A 24,076-nucleotide genomic window follows, 5' to 3' on the forward strand; every position below is an offset into this window, starting at 1 on the left:
GGAGTGGGAATGGGTATAGTTTGAGGGTGGGGGTGTAGTTTGAGGGTGTGGGAGTGGGTGTAAGGTCCCTGATCTCAGTCGAGTTCTCAGAGAAGACAAAAAGGGCAATAGATAATGGTTTTGGTGCAACAAATCAGAATTTATCCAGTAAAGGCTTAAACAAAATAATTAACAATAGGCGAGAGTAACCAAGCCACTTCTGAGCCTTGCTCCTCGAAGCTGCCTGGACATTGATACTGTCTTCGGTCCTTCCCTGATATCTTCTGCTACTCTGACTTCTTCTGCTGTGTGGGTTCTTCTTCCCCTGACTGTTGCTCTGGTACCGTTGCCTTTGTCTGTGTTTTCTTCTGTTTTGTTCCTGTGCCTATGTGAACTGTGGTCTTGAGGACCCTGCTTTTACATCTTTTTTTCAGAGCTGCCTAGGTGCCAAACTGCAGTTCTTGCAGTTCTCCACCTGTTTTCCTTTCCTGACCTGAAAGAATTCTGACACCTTTTCCCTAACCTGGCTTAAATTGATTGTCTTCTTTTGTCTCTCCCCAGACTCTCTAGCGCCATCTCAGCATCATTTTGCAACAGTACAGAACAAATTAAACATTCACCAAACAACTTTTTAAACAAAGCATCTTTAAAAACTAATACAACAATCCTGTCAATAAAAAACCTTTAAATGACTTAATGACTTGAAACACATTTTACAGTCTTTCCAATCAAAATATGAATTTTAATATATTTACACCTTTTTAATCAAAACATGAATTTAAACATATTTTACACCGTTGCACACTGGGGCTGAGATTTTACGGGATCGGAGGTGGAGGTGGGTGGCATGGAAAATCGCGGCAGGTGGCGGGGGAGGCAGTGGGATGGAGGACCCATCGCCCAGCAATCTTCCCGGGGGTGGTATAGGTCAACATCGGCCTTCCCGCCCAGAGGCAAATTGAGGCCCTTAATTTGGCCTATTAAGGGCCTCTTCCCGCCGCCGCTTCGATCTTACCAGTGGCGTGGCGGGGAGGACACCTTGTAAAATGAGGTGCCCTCCCTGCGGGCTTGGGGAGGGGGGTCCCTCCTTGATGGGCAATTTGTGGCCCATGGAGGACCGCCACCAGGAAACAATTCACCGCCCCCGGACCACCCTCCCTCTGGACCGAACACCCACCCCCCCCAACCGGAGCCTGGAGTGGAGGTGAAGGTGAGGGACTGGGTTTGGATTGAGGGTGTGGGGGTGAGGGTGGTTTGGGGTGTGGTTTGATGGGGTGAGGATGAAGCTGGATTTGGGTGGTTTTGGGATTGGGGGTGAGGGGGGTTTTGGGGTGAGGGTTTTTTTGATTGGTTTGAGGTTGAGGGGGTTTGGATGGTTTGTGGTGGTTTGGGGGTGAGGGGCAGTTTGGGAGTGAGGGGCTTTGGGTTAGAGGGGGTTTGGATGGTTTGGTGAGGGGGGGTTGGGTGGTTTGGGGTGTGTGGTTTTGGGATGAGGGGTGTTTGGATGGTTTGGGGGTGAGGGGGTTTGGGGTGAGGTGGGTTTGATGTGAGAGTAGTTTGGGGGTGAGGGGTTTGCGTGGTTTGGGGTGAGGGTAGTTTGGGGGTGAGGGGGTTTTGGGGTGTGGGGGATTGAGGATGGAGGTTTTGGGAGTGATGGGATTTTGGGGTGAGGGGGTTTGGGGGTGAGGGGGGTTTGAGGATGAAGAGGTTTTAGGGGTGATGGGGTGGTTTGGGGGGTGAGGGGGATTTGGGGTGAAGAATGTTTGGGTGGTTTGGGGTAAGGGTGGTGTGGAGATGACAGGGATTTTGAGTGGTTTGGGGTGATTTGGGGGTGAGGGAGGTTTTGGAATGAGGGGTGTTTCCGGGTGAGGGGGATTTGGGTGGTTTGGGGTGAGGAATGTTTGGGTGATTTGGGGGTGACAGGGATTTTGAGTGGTTTGGGGTGATTTGGGGGTGAGGGAGGTTTTGGAATGAGGGGTGTTTCCGGGTGAGGGGGATTTGGGTGGTTTGGGGTGAGGAATGTTTGGGTGATTTGGGGGTGACAGGGATTTTGAGTGGTTTGGGGTGATTTGGGGGGTGAGGGAGGTTTTGGAATGAGGGGGGTTTGGGGACTGACAACTGACGTGAAAACAAAATAAAAAGTGCTGGAAATACTCAGCAGGTCTGGCAGCATCTGTGGGGAGAGAAAGAGAGTAAATGTTCCAGGCCGGAGACTGACCTGACAGAACTGACGCGAATTGTCTTTGGGGGCGGGGATGTTGTGACGTGTGTGTTCCCCGGGCTCGGTATCCAGGGGAGACGGAGCCCGGTGCTGGCGGCGGTAGCGGCCGCTGGAGGAAGTGTGGGATGAGCGGGGACGGTGAGTAAGTGAGCGAGCGGGGGATAGGGGTTGGAGCTGGCGGTTTACCGAGCAGGCCGGGCGGCTGCTCCTTTGCCCCCTTCCTTGTGACAGCCTCGGGCCGTCTCCGGTTCTTGACTTCAGCTGAAGGCATCTTTCGCCACGGTGGATCCAGATTGTCAGCGGCTCCTGCCTGACCTGGATTTGTTGTTAATTGGGTGTCTTGGACTTGGAGATTTTAATATTGTTGTCTGGTCTCGGCAGTAGATGGAGTTTGGTTGCCAATGGGGTGGGGGGTAGAGTTTATGGATGACACTGGAATATGAAACGTAACAGTTCAGCTGATCTATTTCACCAATAGTCTTTGTACATTGATTCCATGTTTTATCTTTGGGGAGATTTGGATGCAGATACAGCTGCAGACAGAATCCATGGGAGCGATTGGTTATGGGTAAAATCTTGTTTAATTTGCCTTGTACTGATATTATGGTTATTTCATCAGCTGCAATAGGTTCGTGTGTTTTTGTTCCGTCCCCTTAACAATTATGTTCTGCGGAGTCTTAACAACGCACTACTGTAATGTAATAAATTGCAGAAATGAGACGGAGTTAGCAGTCTAATCTCTGGTGTAATACCAACCAGTTAAGTATTTTACCGCCACTAAGGAGTGAGCAATATTAGAAACTTTCAAGAGAATATAGCAGTCTTGAATATAGTGGCATACAAGAGATCGGTGGGCAAGATCCGAAAGCATGAAATGGGACAGGTTTCTGTAGGGCAGTAGTTCAAGTCAGAGTGCATGGAGCTGCATCAGAATGGAGGAGTTTAATTAGCAGGCTGCTTCAGCGCTAAGGCATCATTGTTCACATTGTACATAAGCAAGGTGGAAGTGGCGACAGAGTTTTTTTTGCTGATACTAAACGTGGGTGCAGGGACTACGGGTAATGGAGAACAAACAGACCAAATATAGGAGGATTTGGATAGCTTGGGGTGGGGATGGATACTAAATACCAGGTGTTATTTTAACATAGATAAATACAAAGTGATACGACTGGGGAAGGGGAATAAGTCAGAATATGGAGAGCCAAATATACATTATTGGTGCTCATTAATGTCTCAATCTCCTCCAGCCCCCACAGTCCACAGATATCTGCACTCCTCAAATTCTGACCTCTTGAGCATCCCCGATTTTAATCACTCCACCTTTCGTGACTTTGCTTTCAGCTGCCAATGCCTGAGGCTCTGTAATTCCCTCCCTAAATCTCTGCCTTGCTTTCCTTCATTAAGACTGCTTAAAACCTACCTCTTTTACTAATCGTTTGGTCATCTGACCTTATATCTCCATATGTGGCTCAGTGTCATATTTTGTTTTCTAATGCTCCTGTGATGCTCTTTGGAATGTTTTATTATGTTAAAGGCGCTTTATAAATATAAGTTGTTGGATGATTTAAAAAGTGTAGTCAATGTTATGTTAGAGAAGATTAATAGTGGTAGACCATAGGACATAATGCAGAGGAGTGATAGTCATATGCTTTTCTTCGTGTGGGAGAAACTCTGCTGCCCATGTCCTAACCTGCACCAAGTCCTGCTCACCCACCATCCCTGCACTCTCAGACCTACATTGACTCCTGATGCACCAAAATCTCACCTTGAAAGTTCTCATCCTTGCTCTTTTCATGGCCTCACCCCTCCCTACCTGGAACCACCTTCACCTCCACAACCCTCTGAAAACTGCATTCCTGCAATTCTGGCCTTTTATACATTTCTCACTCACTTTGGCCGACCAAATATGGGCATGTCTTCAACCATCTAGGCCCTAAACTCTGAAATTCTGCTCACAATCCTTGTTATCTCTCCCTACTCTTAAACTCCCTGTTTAAACTCTAAATCTTTGACCAATCTTAACCGTCCTGATATTTCCTCCTTTGGCTCAGTGTGAATTTTTATCTAATTAGGCTCCCATGAAGTGCCTTGCAACATTATCCTATGTTAAAGGTGCTGTATTTCTTATTGTTGAAAAGGGGTGGAAAATACAGGAAAAACTTTGAGGGCTTACAGAAGCAAAATGAATATACAGGGAAAGTGAAAGCAAAATACTGCAGATGCTGGAAACCTGAAATAAAATCAGAAAGTGCTGGAAATACTCAGATGTGGAGAGAGAAACAAAGTTAATATTTCGAGTTGGATATGACTTCTTCAGAACGGAAGGAAAGTAGAAATGTGATGAATTTTATGCTGTTGAAAGGGGGAAGGAAGAACAAAAGGGAAAGTCTGTGATAGGGTAGAGGGTGGGAGAGAATAAATGACAAAGGTGTCATTGGAACAAAAGGCAAATGGAGTGGTAATAGTTGTCGTAAAAGACTTGACATACAGGGAAAGCATGCTGGTAATTTAGATCATTACCATTTTGTTATATGATGGAGGTATCAATGAAATATAAATTATTTCACTGTGGCACAAATAGAAAATGCCAGTGTACATAACAGGTTAATCAGCATCTGTATTCCTGGAAAATTAACCTGTCTCACTTCTTTGCAGGTGCTGAGTGGTCTATGCATTTCCAATATTTCCTATTATTTTATTTCAGATTTTCGGCATTTGTCATTTTTTTCCTTGTGGTGTTACTAACTGATAATATTTTATGATTGAGGCAGTTATCACAGAATAATACAGCGCAGAAGAGGCCTAGCGAGTCTGCAATGATGCATTAAAGACACCTGACCTGTCTACCTAATCCCATTTGCCAGCACTTTGCCCACAGCCTTGAATGTTATGACGTGCCAAGTGCTCATCCAGGTACTATTTAAAGGATGTGAGGCAACCCGCCTCTACTACCCTCCCAGGCAGTGCATTCCAGACCATCACCACCCTCTGGGTAAAAATGTTCTTCCTCAAATCTCCCTTAAACCTCCTGCCCCTCACCTTAAACTTGTGTCCCCTCGTAACTGACCCCTCAACTAAGGGGAACAGCTGCTCCCTATCCACCCTGTCCATGCCCCTCATAATCTTGTACACCTCGATCAAGTCACCCCTCAGTATTCTCTGCTCCAGCGAAAACAACCCAAGCCTATCCAACCTCTCTTCATAGCTTAAATGTTCCATCCCAGGCACCATCCTGGTAAATCGCCTCTGCACCCCCTCCAGTGCAATCACATCCTTCCTATAATGTGGCAACCAGAATTGCACACAGTACTCCAGCTGTGGCCTTACCAAAGTTCGATACAACTCCAACATGACCTCCCTGCTTTTATAATCTATGCCTCGATTGATAAAGGCAAGTGTCCCATATGCCTTTTTCACCACCCTATTAACCTGCCCTTCTGCCTTCAGGGATCTATGGACAAACACGCCAAGGTCCCTTTGTTGCTCGGAACTTCCCAATGTCAGGCCATTCATTGAATACTTCCATGTCACATTACTCCTTCCAAAGTGCATCACCTCACACTTTTCAGGGTTAAATTCCATCTGCCACTTTTCTGCCCATTTGACCATCCCATCTATATCTTCCTGTAACCCAAGACACTCAACCTCACTGTTAACCACTCGGCCAATCTTTGTGTCATCCGCGAACTTACTGATCCTACCCCCCACATAGTCATCTATGTCGTTTATATAAATGATAAACAATAGGGGACCCAGCACAGATCCCTGTGGTACGCCACTGGACACTAGCTTACAGTCACTAAAACAGCCGTCTGTCATCACTCTCTGTCTCCCACAGCAAAGCCAATTGTGAATCCACCTTATCAAGTTACCCTGTATCCCATGTGCATTTGCTTTCTTGATAAGTCTCCCATGTGGGACTTTGTCAAAGGCTTTGCTGAAATCCATGTAAACTACATCAACTGCACTACCCTCATCTGCACACCTGGTCACATGCTCAAAAAATTCAATCAAATTTGTTAGACGTGACCTCCCTCTGACAAAACCATGCTGACTATTCCTAATCAAATTTTGCCTCTCCAAGTGGAGATAGATTCTCTCCTTCAGAATTTTCTCCAATAGTTTCCCTACCACTGACGTGAGACTCACTGGTCTCTTGTTCCCTGGCTTATCTCTGCAACCTTTCTTAAATAGTGGGACCACATTAGCTGTTCTCCAGTCCTCTGGCACCTCCCCTCTGGCCAGAGAGGAATTAAAAATTTGGGTCAGAGCCCCTGCAATCTCCACCCTCACCTCCCAAAGCATCCTGGGACACAAATCGTCCAGACCTAGAGATTTGTCCACTTTTAAGCCTTCCAAAACCTCCAATACCTTGTCACTCCCTATGACAATTTGCTCAAGAACCTCACAATCTCTCTCTCTGAGTTCCATATCTACTTCCTCATTCTCTTGGGTAAAGACAGATGTGAAGTATTCATTCAACACCCTACCAATGTCCTCTGGCTCCACCCACAGATTTCCCGTTTGGTCCCTAATGGGTCCTACTCTTTCCCTGGTTATCCTCTTCCCATTGATACACTTATAGAATATCTTGGGATTTTCTCCTATTTTTACCCGCCAGTGCTTTATCATGTCCCCTCTTTGCTCTCCTAATTGCTTTCTTAATCTCCATCCTACACTTTCTTTACTCCACTAATGCTTCCATTGATTTGCTCTGAATGTTTCTGGTCATCCATGGTTCTTTGGGCTTGTTGCTCCTACCTATTACCCTAGAGGGAACATGTTGGGCCTGTACCCTCCCCATTTCCTTTTTGAATGCCCCCCACTGCTCTTCTGTAGATTTTCCCATAAGTAACTCTTTCCAGTCTACCTTGGCCAGATCCTGCCTTATTTTACTAAAATTCGCTTTCCCCGAATCCAAAACCTTTTTTTGCAACTTGTCTATTTCTTTCTCCATAACAAGCTTAAATTGTACCATGTTGTGGTCACTATCACCAAAATGCACCCCCACCAACACATCAACCACCTGTCCGGCTTCATTCCCCAGAATTAGGTCCAGCACTGCACCTTCCCTTGTTGGATCCTCTACATATTGAGCTAAAAAGCTCTCCTGTATACATTTTAAGAACTCCACTCCATCTAAGCCCTTAACACAATGACTATCCCAATTAATGTTGGGAAAGTTGAAATCACCTAATGTAGTTACCCTATTATTATTCATACACACCTCTGCAAATTGCACACATATTTGCTCCTCAATTTCCTGCTGACTATCTGGGGGTCTATAATAAACACCTAACAATGTGGCTGTCCCTTTTTTATTCCTAAACTCTACCCATAAAGCTTCATTTGATGCCCCCTCCAAGATATCATCTCCTTACTGCAGTAACTGATTCCTTAACTAATATTGCAATGCCCCCTCCTCTTTTACCCCCTCCTCTGTCTCGCCTGAAGATTCTATATCCCGGGATATTGAGCTGCCAATCCTGCCCCTCCCTCAACCGTTTCTCCGTGATGGCTACTATGTCACAATTCCACGTGTCAATCCTTGCCCTTAACTCATCCGTTTTACCTGTCATACTCCTGGCATTAAAGTAGAGGCCATCCATCTTGGTCTTACTCCATAGAAACTTACTTCCACTGTATTCCCTCTGACTTGTTTGCTTTCCTGTGTTTAGCTGTGTTCCGATTCTGCTGGGAGTCTGTGTCCCCTCCCCCTGCCAAATTAGTTTAAACTCCTCCCAACAGCACTAGCAAACCCGTTTTTGGACATATTAGATTTTAAAGTTTGATATTTAAAAAACATCTATATTTTTGTACTCTTGGTGTTGTATCAAAGTATAATTATTTTAATTTAATCAGTGAGGGTCATCAACATGAGCACAGCAATGAATTTTAAATACAGTTTATGCACTTCTGGCTATATCTCATAACCATCATAACATTTCATCTATTAATTAAATGCATATCATTAAAGTATTCTGTATATTTTACTGTACAACTATTAGTATGGTTGCGATGCAGAAGTATCCACTCGGGGCCCTCTGTTCAATCAATTAATAATGTGGTTTAAAAAAGATGATGCACTTTTGATAAATTGAAAAAGAACAGCTAATGCTAGTTGGATCAGAACTATTACCTGTTAGTGAAGACATTGCTATTTTTGATGTCAGTTATGGCTCACTTAGTAGCACACTCACCTCTGAGTCAGAAGATTGTGGGTTTACGTTCCACTCCAGGACTTGAGAACAAAAATCAAAAGTTGATAGTCCAGTGCAGTACTGAGGGAATGCATCACTCTCAAAGGTATTGTCTTTTGGTTGAGACATTAAACCGAGACTCTGCCTTTCCCCTCAGGTGGATATAAAAAAAATCGCATAGCACTATTTCGAAGACGAGCAGGGACGTTATTCCTGGTATCCCAAATATCTATCCCTCAATCAACATCACAAAAAAAAGATTCTCTAATCATTATCATTCTGTTGTTTGTTGGAGCTTGCTGTGCACAAATTGGCTACTGTGTTTCCTACATCAGTGACTACATTTCAAAAGTACTTCATTGGCTGTAAAGCACTTTGGGACGTTCTGTGGTGATTTTGTTTATTCTTTCATGGGATATGAGCATCGTTGGCAAGGCCAACATTTATTGTCCATCCCTAATTGCCGTTGGCAAGGTGGTGATGAGCCACCTTCTTGCACCACTGCAGTCCATCTGGTGTAAGTACACCAACAGTGCTGTTAGGAAGGGAGTTACAGGTTTTTGACCCAGCAACAGTGAAGGAACGGCGATATAGTTCCAGGTCAAGATGATGTGTGGCTTGGAGGGGAATTTGCAGGTGGTGGTGTTCCCATGCGTCTGCTGCCCTTGACCTTCTAGTTGGTAAAGTTTGCAGGTTTGGAAGGTGCTGTCAAAGGAGGTGTTGTGAGTTGCTGCAGTGCACCTTGTATATGGTATAGACTGCTGCCACTGTGCGCCAGTGGAGGAAGTGAATGTTGAAGGTGCTGGATGGGGTGCTGATCAAGCGTGCTGCTTTGTGCTGGATGGTGTCGAGCTACTTGAGTGTTGTTGGAGCTGCACCCATCCAGGTAAGTGGAGGGTATTCCATCACACTCCTGACCTATGCCTTGTAGATGGTGGACAGGCTTTGGGCAGTCAGGAGGTGAGTTACTCGCTGCAGAATTCCTAGCCCCTGACCTGCTCTTGTAGCCACAGTATATATATGGCTGGTCCTGTTAAGTTTCTAGTCAATGGTAAACCCCAGGATGTTGATGGGGGGGATTCCAACATCTGCGAGTTCCCATCCAAGCCCCCCACACCTTTCTGATTCCTTCACTGTCGCTGGGTCAAAATCCTGGAACTCCCTTCCTCACAGCACTGTGGGTGTACCTACATCACATGGACTGCAACAGTTCAAGAAGGCGGCTCACCACCACCTTGTCAAAGGCAATTAGGGATGGCAAATAAATGTTGGCCTAGCCAGCGACGCCCACATCCTGTGAAAGAATAAAAAAAATTTCAGCGATGATAATGCTGTTGAAGGTCAAGGGGAGATAGTTAGATTTCCTCTTGTTGGAGGTGGTCATTGCCTGGCACTTGTGTAGTTGGAATGATACATGCCACTTATCAGCCCAAGCCTGAATGTTGTCCAGGTCTTGCTGCATATGGACATGGGCTGCTTCAGCATCTGAGGAGTCACGAATGGTGCTGAAAACTCTGCAATCATCAGAGAACACCCCCTTTCTGATCTTATGATGGAGGGAAGCTCATTGTTGAAGCAGCTGAAGATGGTTGGGCCTAGGACACTACCCTGAGGAACTCCTGCAGTGATGTCTTGGTGTTCCAACACCCACAACTGTCTCCCTTTGCGCTAGGTATGATTCCAACTGGAGGAGAGTTTTTCCCCCTGATTCCCATTGACTTAAATTTTGGTTGGGCTCCTTGATGCCACACTTGATCAAATGCCGCCTTGATGACGAGGGCAATAACTCTCACCTCGCCTCTGGAGTTCAACTCTTTTTGTCCATGTTTGAACTAAGGCTGTAATGAGGTCTGGAGCAGAGGAGCTCTGGCGGACCCAAATTGAGCATCAGTAAGCGGGTTGTTGCTGAGTAAGTACCACTTGATAGCACTGTAGATGATGCCTTCTATCATTTTGCTGGTGATTGAGAGTAGACTGATGGGGTGGTTATTGGCCAGATTGGATTTGTCCTGCTTTTTGTGGGCAGGACATAACTGGGCAATTTTCCCCATTCAGATAAAAGCAAAATACTGCCGATGCTGGAAATCTGAAATAAAAACAACAGGAAATACTGTCATTTTGACAATTTCCAGTTTCCTGGCGCTAACTGCCTCCTCTTCACTATGGACGTCCAATTTCTCTACACCTCCATCCCCCACCAGGACGGTTTGAGTGCTCTCCGCTTCTTCCTTGAACAGAGGCCCAACCAGTCCCCACCCACCACCACCCTCCTCCACCTGGCTGAACTTGTTCTTACTTTGAACAACTTCTCCTTCAACTCCACTCACTTCCTTCAAATAAAAGGTGTTGCTATGGGTACCCACATGGGTTCTAGATATGCCTGTCTTTTTGTGGGATATGTTGAACATTCCTTGTTACAGTCCTACTCAAGCATCCGGCCCCCCCCCCCCCCCCCCCTTCACCTCCCTCTCCGGTACATTGACAATTGTATCAATGTCGCTTCCTGCTCTCGCCCCGAACTGGAAAAAGTCTTCAACTTTGCTTCCAACTTCCACCCTTCTCTCACCTTTACATGGTCCAGCTCCGACACTTCCCTTCCCTTCCTCGACTTCTCTGTCTCCAACTCTGGGGATAGGCTGTCTACTAATATTCATTATAATCCCAACGACTCTGACGACTACCTTGACTACACTTATTCACACCCTGCCTCCTGTAAGGACTCCATTCCATTTTCCCAGTTTCTCCATCTCCGACGCATCTGTTCCGATGATGCAACCTTCCACGACAGTGCTTCTGACATGTCTTCCTTTTTCCTCAACCAAGGATTCCTCCCCACTGTGGTTGACAGGGCCCTCAACCGTATCCGACCTATTTCCTGCACTTCTGCCTTCACCCCTTCCCCTCCCTCCCAAAACCGCGACAGGGTTCCCCTTGTCCTCACTTTCCACTCCACCAGCCTCCAGATCCAAAAGATCATCCTCTGCCATTTCCGGCATGATGCCACTACCAAAGGCATCTTCCCCTTCCTTCCCCTGTCAGCATTCCAAAGGGATCATTCCTTCCGCGAAACCCTGGTCCAATTCCCCATTACCCCCACCACCTCGTCCCCTTCCCACGGCACCTTCCCCTGCAAGTGCAGGAGGTGTAATACCTGCCCATTTACCTCCTCTGTCCTCACTATCCAAGGCCCCAAACACTGCTTTCGGATGACGCAGCGATTTACTTGTACTTCTTTCAATGTAGTATACTGTATTCGCTGCTCACAATGTGGTCTCCTCTACATTGGGGAGACCAAACGGAGACTGGGTTAACGTTTTGCGGAACATCTACGCTCAGTCCAAAAGCATGACCCCGAGCTTCCGGTTGCTTGCCATTTTAACACTCCCCCCTCTCTCATGCTCACATCTCTGTGCTGGGATTGCTGCAGTTTTCCAGTGAACATCAACGCAGGTTCGAGGAACAGCATCTCATTTACCGATAAGGCACGCTACAGCCTGCTGAACTGAACATTGAGATCAGTAATTTCAGAGCATGACGGGCCCCCATTTTACTTCTTTCTTCAGTTTTTTTTTTCTTTTTGTGTTTATTTTATTTTAGTTTGTTCAGTTTACCTCTACTGTGCCTACCCACTTTTTTTCATGTTTGTGCTTGTGGCTGTTCAGTTTTCAGTCCATTAACACCCTATCTGTACTAATGCTTTGTCTTTCAGCACACTATTAACATATTGTTTGCCTTTGCTCCATGACCTTCTGGTCAACTATTCTGTGATGCTCTGTCCGATCAACACCTCTTTTGTTATCTCTTGCCCCACCCCTGCTTTACTTGCTTAAAATCTTTTAGATTTCTTATATCTGCCAGTTCTGAAGAAGGGTCTCTGACCTGAAACATTAACTCTGCTTCTCTCTCCACAGACAGCTGCTCAGTTTTTCCAGCACTTTCTGTTTTTATTTTGGATTTCCAGCATCCGCATTATTTTGCTTATATTTTAGTTACTACCTAGAAAGGCTGTTTTCTTTGGACTTTCTAGGTAGGTGTTCCTGGGTCTGTAGACAGTTGCATGCGCAAGGGCAGAAGCAGATGATCTCTTGTTGGTTTTACCACTTTCATCCTCATGATCCTCTTTCAAAAAATTCAAAATGAGGCGTGCACAGAAGAATTACAGATTTCTAACTGAAGCCATCAAAATTTTGCTACCAAAAAGCAAGCCAAAATTGCAACAAATATGCAGCTGTAAAAACTCCAAAAATCTGAAATTCAGCACTCAAAAATGCAGTTAAATTCCACAATTAAAATGTTGCTCTGAAAAATCCAGCAGACGACCCTTTTAAAAAATCACTTGCCGAAAAGCCTAACTCCTTCACCTACTTTATATGAGAAAAATGAGAGAATATTGTTTTTAATATATAAGTTGAACAAACATTTTTCATGAGCTCTGCTAATTGGCTGGAATCCAGTGCAGGGCTTTCCAATCTGATTTCCTTTTCCCTCATTCACATATTTCATACTGGAAAATATACACTAATATTTTCCCAACTATTTCACTTCAGACATTTCCGATGCCTGCAGCATATTTAATCTGCTATAAATAAGTAGAATTGATGAATGCATTTTTTCTCTCTCAGCAGTGTTAGAGGTGAATTAGATGACATTCAATTTTTCAAGATCCTCAACTCAATCGTGAGGCCTCAGTTATGAAAAAGGCATTTTTTAAACATGTGCTTGCTGTCTATATAGTATTACATAGTATTTGTGGCACAGAAACAAGACATTTGGCCCAACAGTTTTATTGAGGAGGTACTGGATAATACTGATTAAAAGAACAGGAGTACTAGTTAAGGGAAAAACAAGGAATTAGGTCAATGGTTGCTCTATTTTTGACCATACTTGAATTTGGATTTGGGTCTAGGTTTGTAATGAGGAGGCAAAGTCTGAAACTAGTTCTGATGCCTATGACTTCTGGAAACTCATTAAAAATAGATTTATGAATGAGAAAAAATCGTAATACACAGTCAAAAATCTGCATGAGACAATCGAGACGGCTATGGTGGGACAGTGCCTGCTGGTGAAGGTTAGCGCAAGCTTCACCACAGATACATCTCTTGTGCCCACTTGCTCCATGCCCATTGAAACTTGGCCATTCCCCTGTCCTTAGGAGTGCTGCTGAGGCCACCAATCTCTGTCCACATTCCTGCTCTCTCAGTAAAGGGACTAATCTGGTTAAATTTTAAAAGAATATTGAGTCTCTGCAGTGGTTCAGGTCCTTGCCTGGCCTGAACCCTAGTGGTTGGGCCTACATATGTCTTGATGGACTCTTAAAACTGGCAGATGTTGAAACATTGGGTCCCTTTCTCGCCTCAGGAGTGCTCAACTGCTGGCTTAAGAAGCATCACAAAAATAGGAGCAGAAGTAGACCATATGGCCCATTGAGCTTGCTCCGCCATTCAATATGATCATAGCTGATCTTGGGCTTCAATTCCGCTTTCCTGCCCGCTCCCCAATCCGTTGATTCCGAAAATTCAAACACGATGGGCTATTTCTGTGCTGTATAACTCTTTGACTCCATGACTGTATTCCCTGCGAGACCAAAAATCTATCTATCCCAGCCTTAAATGTATTCAATGATGGATCATCCACAGCCCTCTGGGGTTGAGAATTCCAAAGATCCTCAATCCTTTGAGTGAAGTAATTTCTGCTCATCTCAGTCCTGAATGATTAACCCCTTATCCTGAGACTGTGTCCCTGTGTTCTAGATTTCCTGACCAGTGGGAACAAACTCTCAGCTTCTCCCCTATCAAGCCCTTTCAGAATCTTGTATGTCTCAATCAGATTGCCTTTCATTCTTCTAAACTACAGGGAATATAGGCCCAATATACTCAGCCTCTATTCTTAGGACAGCCCCCTCATCCCAGGGACCAATTTAATAAATCCTCGCTGCACTGCCTCCAGTGCAAATACATCCTTTCTTATTGTCCTTTTAGAAGACCTTGGTTAGGTTTCACTTAAAATGCTCCCGTTTTTGTTCTTTCACATAGGGTGTTTTAGAGGCCCTAGGAAAGGTTCAGAGGGCAACCATTGGATTGACACCTGGATTAAAAGTCCTCAATCAGACATAACAGACTTGGAGGGCTGATCTTTTTATTCCAGAAAAGTGCAGATTTTGGAATTTTAAAATTGAGGCATTGCTGGATGGGGAACCAGTGTCGGTCAGCGAGCACAGGGGTGATGGGTGAATGGAACTTTGTGCAAAGTAGGATCTGGCAGCACAGTTTTGGATAACCTCAAGTTTATGTAGGATAGAAAATTGGAAATTGACCAGGAGAGTGTTGGAATAGCCAAGCCTTGAAGTAACAAAGGCCCAGGTGAGGGTGTTACCAGTAGATGAGCCGAGGCCAAGTTGGGCAATACTGTGAAGGTTGACGTAGCTGGCATTGGTGATGGAGGGGATATATGATTGGAAGCACATCTCAGGGCTAAATACAACACCAAGGTTGCATACGGTCTTGTTCAGCTTCAGCCAGTTGCTAAGGAACGGCATGGAGTCGGTCGCTAGGAAACCGACTCCACCATTTGGGAAGATTGCCACTGTCTTCGGTCCTCGCCACAGATAGCGATAGAAGAGAGTGGCATTCTTCCCAATATTTAGTTGGAGGAAATTTCTGCTCATCCAGTACTGGATGTTGGATAAGCAGTGTGACGAATCAGACACTGAAACAACTCGGAGTACCTCCATTATATTAATTGCTTGCTTGTGTGAAGTCACAAAATGTTAATCAAGCTGTAATAGTTTCTGGTTTAAAATTAGTGTTATGATGAGGGCCCAAAGCAGCTTTTAAAAAAAAGTTCTTGTATTGCATCCTGTCTACTATTTTCTGGATCTGATGCCTCCTGTTTCAATGGATTGCTACACACTTCAAGTTTAAAAACATCTGAATCAAACTAACATTAGATTAAAAATACTTCTTATGCCTATTCCTGTCAGTGCCATTAAGCTATTTCCAAGCAGTGGTGAGCTCTATTGTGCAGCGACTGAAGCTTTCAGTTAACCTTACCCTAATTCCCCCTCACTTCAGTAAACAACTTGACAATTCATCATTAAGAATGCAGCCACTCCTTTACTATCTCTTTGGACCATTTGCAGAGAACAACTTGTTTGTCATTGTATCACTCACTCCTTCAGCAAAAGAGTTGAGCTGGAAGTGCCAGGAACACAATGTTGAAGTCTTGTGCGTCCCCATTTGTGCAGAACACTGAGCTTGACAAAGTAAGATGAAGGTTACTTAATTTGAAATGTTATGATCCCCATGGAGACCACCAACAAACCAAAAGATTCAAATCCACCAACCAGCCCCAATTTAGGAAACCAAAAACCAAAGGGACATGATTTCACTTCTGTAAGTTTTATGTTAACACTCAATCCAAAACCAACATAAATGAAGATCTAACAGTTAAATCAGGGTCGATATATGTCTTAAGTGTTACACATTAATTAGCAGATGTGTCAACAATAGACCTTACAGATCCACTGAACAGTCTTATCAGCAAGGTGGCCTTTAGCAATCCCACAGTACGACAAAATCAGGATCTTCCTCAGGTAGTTTTTCAGGTTCTGTCCTCCAGTAATGAGATCCCTTCAATAGCGAGCAATGGCAACTTCCCTTTAACAGTTTAGTTTTGTTGCCTCTTGAACAACCTCAGCCTTGCCCACTACTATCCTGATGGCATTGGAACATAGGAGAAGGAGTAGGCCGTTCAGCCTATCGAGCCTGCTCCGCCATTCAATATGATCATGGCTGATCATCCACTTCAGTGCCTTTTTCCCACACTATTCCCATATCCCCTCATGTCATTGGTATTTAGAAATCTCTACTTTAAACATACGCAATGACTGAGCTTCCACAGCCCTCTGGGTTAGAGAATTCCAAAGATTCACAACCGTCAGAGTAAAGAAATTTTTCCTCATCTCTGTCCTTCGTGGCTTCCCCCTTATTTTGAAATTGTGTCCCCTGGTTCTAGACTCCCCAACCAAGGAAAACATCTGAGCTGCATCTACCCTGTCTATCCCTTTAAGTATTTTGTAGGTTTCAACGAGATTACCTCTCATTCTTTGAAACTCTGGAGAATACAGGCCCAGTTTCCCCAGTCTCTCTTCATAGGACAGTCCCGCCATCCCGGAACAAGTCTGGTGAACCTTCGTTGCACTCCCTCTTATGGCAATAATATCTTTCCTAAGGTAAGGGGGCCAAATCTGCACACAGAACTCCAGGTGCGGTCTAACTAAGGTTCTATACAATTGAAGCAAGACTTCACTATTCCTGTACTCAAATCCTCTTGCGATAAAGGCCAGTATACCATTAGTCTTCCTAATTGCTTGCTGCACCTGCATGTTAGCTTTCAGTGACTTATTGACGAGGATATCCAGGTCCCTTTGTACATCTACACTTTCTAATCTCGTACCATTTAAGAAATACTCTGCACGTCTGTTCCTGCTCTCAAAATGGATAAGCTCACATTTTTCCACATTATATTCCATCTGTCACATTCTTACCCACTCACTAAGTCTGTCCAAATCCTCTTCAAGCCACTTTGCATATCCCTCACAACACACATTCCCACCGAGTTTTGTGTCATATGCGAACTTGGAAATATTACATTTGGTCCCCACATCCAAATCATTGATATGTATTCTGAACAGCTGGGACCCAAGTACTGATCCCTGTGGTACCCCACTAGTCACAGCCTGCCACCGCGAGAATGCCCTGTTTATTCCTACTATCTGCTTTCAGCCTGTTAACCAATCCTTAATACATGCCAGTATATTACCTCCTATCCCATGTGCTTTAAGTTTGCTAACTAACCTCCTGTGGGGGACATTATCAAAAGCCTTCTGAAAATCCAAGCATACTACGTTCACCAACTCCCCTTTATCAATTCTGTTAGTAACATCCTCAAAAAAACTCCAACAGGTTGGTCAAACATGATTTGCCATTCATAAATCCATGTTGATTATGCCCAATCAGATCATTATTATCCAAGTGTCCATTTATCACATCCTTTAGAATAGATTCTAACATTTTCCCTACTACTGATGTAAGGCTAACAGATCTGTAGTTCCTTGTTTACTTTCACTCCCTTCTCAAATAGTGGGGTGACATTTGCTACCTTCCAATCTGCAGGAACCATTCCAGAATCTATAGAATTTTGGAAGATGATCACCAGTGCATCCACTATCTCCATAGCTACCTCTTTCAACACTCCGAGATGTAGAATTTCAGGTCCTGGGGACATCAACCTTCAGCCCCATTAATTTCTCCAGTACAACCTTCTTACTAATACTAATTTCCTTCAATTCCTCATTCCCGCTCATCCCTTGGATCTCTAATTCTGGGAGATTTCTTGTATCTTCCTCAGCGAAGACAGACACAAAGTAATCATTTAGCTTCTCTGCCATTTCTCTGTTCCCCATTATAAATTCTCCTGACTCTGCCTGTAATGGATCCTCATTTGTCTTAGCCAAATGTTTCATTTTTACATACCTATAGAAGCTTGTACAGTCCGTTTTTATGTTTTTTGCTCAGTTACATTCATATTCTATTCTCCCTTTCTTTATCAGTTTCTTCGTCCTTCTTTGTTGTATTCTAAAATCTTCCCAATCCTCAGCTTTACTACTATCTCTGGCAACTTTATAGGCCTTTTCTTTTAATCTTCTACTATCCTTAACTTCCTTTGTTATCCACGGTTGACTGCCTTTACTTTTGGAGTTTTTGTGCCTTTAAGGAATGTATAGTTACTGTAAAACTATGTAATAATTCTTTGACGACTCTCCATTGTCTATGCACTCTCACACCTTTTAATGTATTTTTCCAATCCATCTCAGTCAATTTTCCCTTCATAATTTCCTTTGTTCAAATTTAACACCCTGGCTTTAAATTAAACTACCTCACTTTCAAACCTAATGTAAAGTTCTATCATATTATGGTCACTCATCCCTAAAAGTTCTTTTACAACAAGATTATTAATTAGCCCTTTCTCATTGCATAATACTGAGCTTCCTTTATTTAGGGGCGGCGCAGTGGTTAGCATCGCAGCCTCACCGCTCCAGCGACTCGGGTTCGATTCTGGGTACTGCCTGTGTGGAGTTTGCAAGTTCTCCCTGTGACCGCGTGGGTTTCCGCCGGGTGCTCCAGTTTCCTTCCACAGCCAAAGACTTGCAGGTTGATAGATAAATTGGCCATTGTAAATTGCCCCTAGTATAGGTAGGGGAATTAAGGGAAGGTGGGGATGTAGTAGGAACATGGGATTAATGTAGGATTAGTATAAATGGGTGGTTGATGGTCGGCACAGACTCGGTGGGCCAAAGGGCCTGTTTCAGTGCTGTATCTCTAAGATAAAAAAAAATCTAAAATAGCCTGTTCTCTCGTCAGTTCCTCAACATACTGCTCTAGAAAACGATCCCTAACACACTCCAGAAACCTGTCCTCCACAGCATTAGTGCTCATTAGGTTTACCCAGTCTATTTGCAGATTGAAGTCACCCATAATTACTGTATTAACCATGCTACATGCTCCTCTAATCTCCTGATTAATACCATACCTCACACTACCACTACAGTTTGGCGGCTCATAAAAACTCCTACCAATGTTTGCTGCCCCTGGCTGTTTCTTAGCTCCACCCAAACATATTTCACATTTTGTTCTTCCGATCTGAGATCCTCCCTTACTAATGTACTGATCCCATCCCTTATTATCAGCTCAACACCACCTCCTTTTCTTTTTTTCCTGTCCTTCCTAAATGTCGAATATCCTGGTATATTCAGTTCCCAGTCTTGGTCACCCTATAGCCACGTTTCCGTATTGGCAAGTAGATCATACCCATTTACCTCTATTTGTGCCTTTAAATCATCTATCTTGTTGCGAATGCTACGTGCATTCAGGTAGAGTACCCTTAACCTTGTCTACTTGACGTTGTTCTGCATTCTAAACCTAGTTGATGCATGCATTTGTTTCGCCTGCCTTCTAATGTCGCTTGCTACTTTTCTACCTCCTGTTACTAGCTATACCTCCTTGCAATTTGAGTTACCCCTCAGGTTCCCATCATCCTGGCAAGCTAGTTTTAAACCCTCCCCAACAGCACTAGCAAATCTCCCTGCTAGGATATTAGTTCCAGTCCATCCATCTTGTACAGGTCCCACCTGCCTCAGATCTGGTCCCAATGCCTCAGAAATCTGATGCCCTCTCTCCTACACCACTTCTCCAGCCACGTGTTCAATCTGTGGCATGGTACCACAGATGACTCTTTCAGTCACTGAAGACAGCTGCTGTAAGTCATTCACCAATGGTCAGCCTTCAATGTAGGCTCCTTTTCCTGCAGCCAAACTGCTGCTTTGTAGTCTGCTTCAATTCCAAGCAGCCTCTCTGGAAGCAAAAAACCTGCAACTCTCAGCCTGTCTCTTTAAACAATAACTGGCTGATTTTTCCATCCACTGCAGTGTTCTTCTCAACTCTCAAAAGCCCTATAGTCAAACTACATTCCTAAGCCCCCAGTAACATATCCTTGGTTTAAAAGAAACTTTTTTTTTCTCAGTCTCAAGACAGTTTGTTTGTCTAACCCAGGTTTGACTCCCCAGAACCTGGAAGCCTTTAGTTTCAATTTCAAATCAGGGACTGCCTCTTCAAAAAAAAAAATAAATACAAGCTGTATAGAACTTAGTGTACACATGAAGACTCGATCAAAGACAGGAGATATAATTTTTTTTCAAAAATAGGTTCAGGCAGAAATTTTCAAGCTTTTTTTCTTTGTCGGCCATGCCATGGCCTTGAGGGCACGTGTAAAGTTGAATCCATGTTCCCAATAATTTCCCTATATCTAAAGCTGCTGGTATGTCATGATTTAGAAATACTCTGTGAATCATAGAATGGTTACAGCACAGAAGGAGGGCCATTTAGCCCATTGAGTTCGTACAGCTCTCTGCCCTTTCCCCATAGCCCTACACATATTTTTCTCTTCAGGCACTTATCCAATTGGCTTTTGAAAGCCACTTGAATCTGCCTCCACCACCCTTTCAGGCAGTGCATTCCAGATCCTAACTACTTGATGCATAAAACTTTTTTTTCTTCATGTTGCCTTTGGTTCTTCTGCCATACACCTTAAATCTGTGCCCTCTGGTTCTCGACCCTTCCACCAATGGGAACAATTTCTCTCTATCTTCTTTGTCTAGACCCTTCATGATTTTGAACACTGCAATCAAATCTCTTCTCCTCTGTGGAGAATAACCCCAGCTTCTCCAATCTATCCAGTTAACTGAAGTCCCTCATCCCTAGAACCATTCCTGTAAATCTTTTCTGCACCCTCTCTAATGCGTTCACATCTTAAAGTGTGGTGCCCAGAAATGGACACAATACTCCAGTTGAGACCGAATCACTGTTTAATGAAGTATAACTCCTTGCTTTTGTACTCTATGCCTCAATTTATAGAGCCCAGGATCCTGCATGCCTTTTTAACCACCTTAAACGATTTTTGCACATATACCCCCAGGTCTCGCTGTTCCTGCATCCCCTTTAGAATTGTACCGTTTAGTTTGTATTCTCTTTTCTCATTCTTCCTAACAAAATGTATTACTTCACATTATTCTCTGTTTACTGTCACTCAGCCAGCTTTGTACCTATGCTGCCACTGTCCCTTCAACTGTGCTGGCAAGCCTATTATGTGGCACTTTATCAAATGCCTTTTGGAGTCCATATAGACCACAACAACCACCTTACCCTCATCAACCCTCTCTGTTCCCTCGTCAAAAAACTCAATCAAGTTGGTTAAACACAATTTTCCTTTAACAAATCCATGCTTAATTAGTCTACACTTGTCCAAGTGACTGTTAACTTTGTCCTGGATTGATTATCGTTTCTAAAGCCTTTCCACCACTGAGGTTAAACTGACTGGCCTGTAGTTACTGGGTTGATCCTTAGCCCTTTTTTTGAACAAGGATATAAAATTTGCAACTCTCCAATCCTCTGGCACCATCCCCATATCTAAAGAAGGTTGGAAGATTATGGCTAGTGCCTCTGCAGTTTCCATCCTTACTTCTTTCAGTATCCTCACATGCATCCCATCCACTCCTGTTGACTTATCAACCTTAAGTACAGCCAGCCTTTCTAAAACAACCTCTTTATCAACTTGTAGCCTGTCCAGTATCTTAGCTATCTCTTCATTCACTGACTCTGGAAGCATTGTCTTCCTTGGTTTAAAAAAAAACAGATGCAAGGTACTTATTTAGTACATCAGCCATGCCCTCTGCCTTCATGAATGGATCCTCTTTTTGATCCCTAATCAGTCCCACCCCTCTTACTATCCTTTTACTGTTTATATTTATTGGATTCCCTTTTATTTTAGCTGCCATTCTCTTCTTATACTCTCCTTCTGCCTCTCATAGCTTTCACTTCCCCAATGAATTTTCTATTTTCAGCTTGATTCTCACTTGTATCATCAATCTGACATTTGTTATACACACCCATTTTCTACTTCATCTGACTCTCTTGACCCTTTCGTCATCCAAAGAGCTCTGACTTTGTTTGCCCTATCTTTCCCCCTCATCATGTACCTCAGCTGTACCTGAACCATCTCCTCTTTAATGACAGCTGTTACGCCAGTGTGTTTCATTGAATGATTTTCTTTGGTCCACTAACTGGAGATCTGAATTTATATTTTTTTGAAGAAATTTACAAAAGAACATCTAAAACCGGATGACTGCTGGCCGCTTAAGATGATCACCTAGTTTGCCACATTGTATCCTACATTGCAAAGGGCTGTGAGGAGGGAGACAAAATGTCTGCATTTCCCAGCAAGAACCAAGACCCAGGAAGTTTAAAGGAACTACCTGTTCTTTTCAGCAAGCAGAGAAATACTGCTAACTACTATTGAATCACATGTGACAAGCCCTTCCCCAACTGTAGTTTTAATCTGGTGTTTTCTCTGCAGCAGAGGAGAAGCAACTGGACTCTGACATGAGCGGAGCCTAAGTGGGAGTCTGTCTGTCTCTGTCTGTCTGTCTCTCTCTCTCCATTCCAGCTCGAAATCTTTCAAATCCTGCTTGTTGACTGATCACCTTTGCATACTCTGGCTACAATCAGAAACCCCATTGGAGGAACCATCTGCATCGCTATCTCCAAGAGACTCACCAAACTAATGATCTACCTCTTCAAACTAAAAGCCTCAGGACCACTGAATTCAGCTAGAAGCCAGCTGAATCACCAAACTTCACAGATTGTATACCTTTTTATGGACTCTAACTCAACCATTCCACCGTTCCCCACTCTGTAACCTATTTGTGTGTGTGTAAACCTCTAGTGTGTGTGACAGTGTAGGTTGGTGCATTATTTTTTATTTTTATTAGTTCGGTTTAGGTACAATAAAGTTAACCTCTTTCTTTGTTAACTCAAGAAAACCTGTCTGCTAACTTACTTGCTATGATCAAGGGCGGCGCAGTGGTTAGCACCGCAACCTCACAGCTCCAGGGACCCAGGTTCGATTCTGGGTACTGCCTGTGTGGAGTTTGCAAGTTCTCCCTGTGTCTGCGTGGGTTTTCTCCGGGTGCTCCGGTTTCCTCCCACAAGCCAAAAGACTTGCAGGTTGATAGGTAAATTGGCCATTATAAATTGTCACGAGTATAGGTAGGTGGGAGGGAAATATAGGGTCAGGTGGGGATGTTTGGTAGGAATATGGGATTAGTGTAGGATTAGTATAAATGGGTGGTTGATGTTTGGCACAGACTCGGTGGGCCGAAGGGCCTGTTTCAGTGCTGTATCTCGAATCATAACAAGAACTAATCAAACACCTGCTGAATTGGCCAGTGCATCCACTTTAAGAAAGAATTAAACCTGTTGTAGTCTAACAAGGAGAGGGAAAAGAGGGAAGCCCTTCAAACCCTCCTCACTTGACCGTAACAGCAGCCCATTGTTCTATTACAGTTTTGCCTGCCAATTTTTCATTACAATTTACCTAGGACAGGTCCATTCTCAACCCACTGAAATTTGTGGTGGTCCTCCAATTACATATTTTTACTCCAGGTTGTTCCTTGTCCTATCCTGTAACTAATCTAAACCATATGATACCATGATCGTTGTTCCCGAAATGCTCCCTGACTACACTTGATCCATCTCATACCCCAGAACTTGATACAGCAATGCCTCCTTTTTTGTAGGGCCAGAAACGTACTGGTCAAGAAAAGTCTCTTGAACACACTTCAGAAACTCTTCTCCCTCTCTGCCCTTCACACTGTTCATATCCCAGTCTATATTAGGGCAATTAAAATCCCCATTAAACTACCCTATAATTCTTGCACACCTCTAATTTCCCTGCAAATTTCCTCCTATGTATCTTTCCCACTAGTTGGTGGCCTATAGAATACACCTGGTAATGTAATGGCAGCTCTATTGTTTCTTATCTCTGATCACATAGATAAATAATGAGACAACAGTGTTAAAAGCAGCCCTTTCCAAACACTTAGTCCACAAAATTAATACAGAACAAGCCAGCAAATAAATATAAGCACAAACGTAACTGAGTTTCTTGGATTTTGAGGGTTAAGTTGATGTGGCTCAGAAGGCACGTGAGGCTTATTCTGCTGCTGTGCCCACATGCATACTTGTGGTGTACCTCCTTGTGGCTCAATCCTTGGTTCCTTCCT

General features: G+C 43.9%; 1 protein-coding gene across 11 annotated transcripts in view; it reads left to right on the plus strand.

The window, feature by feature from the left end:
* Positions 1–2,204: 2,204 nt before the first annotated feature.
* Positions 2,205–24,076, plus strand: part of rusc2 (RUN and SH3 domain containing 2) — a 196,550-nt gene continuing 174,678 nt past the window's right edge. For 3 of the 11 annotated variants that reach the window (XM_068032734.1, XM_068032732.1, XM_068032740.1), the window contains exon 1: positions 2,207–2,338. The gene's annotated coding sequence lies outside the window, so the exon portion shown is untranslated. Of the gene's footprint in view, positions 2,339–2,714; positions 2,769–24,076 lie in introns of those variants that run through there. The other 8 variants (XM_068032738.1, XM_068032741.1, XM_068032742.1 and 5 more) reach the window with 6 other exon arrangements.

The sequence above is a fragment of the Heterodontus francisci genome, chromosome 1, assembly GCF_036365525.1.
Source record: "Heterodontus francisci isolate sHetFra1 chromosome 1, sHetFra1.hap1, whole genome shotgun sequence".
In the NCBI taxonomy this organism is placed as follows: domain Eukaryota; kingdom Metazoa; phylum Chordata; class Chondrichthyes; order Heterodontiformes; family Heterodontidae; genus Heterodontus; species Heterodontus francisci.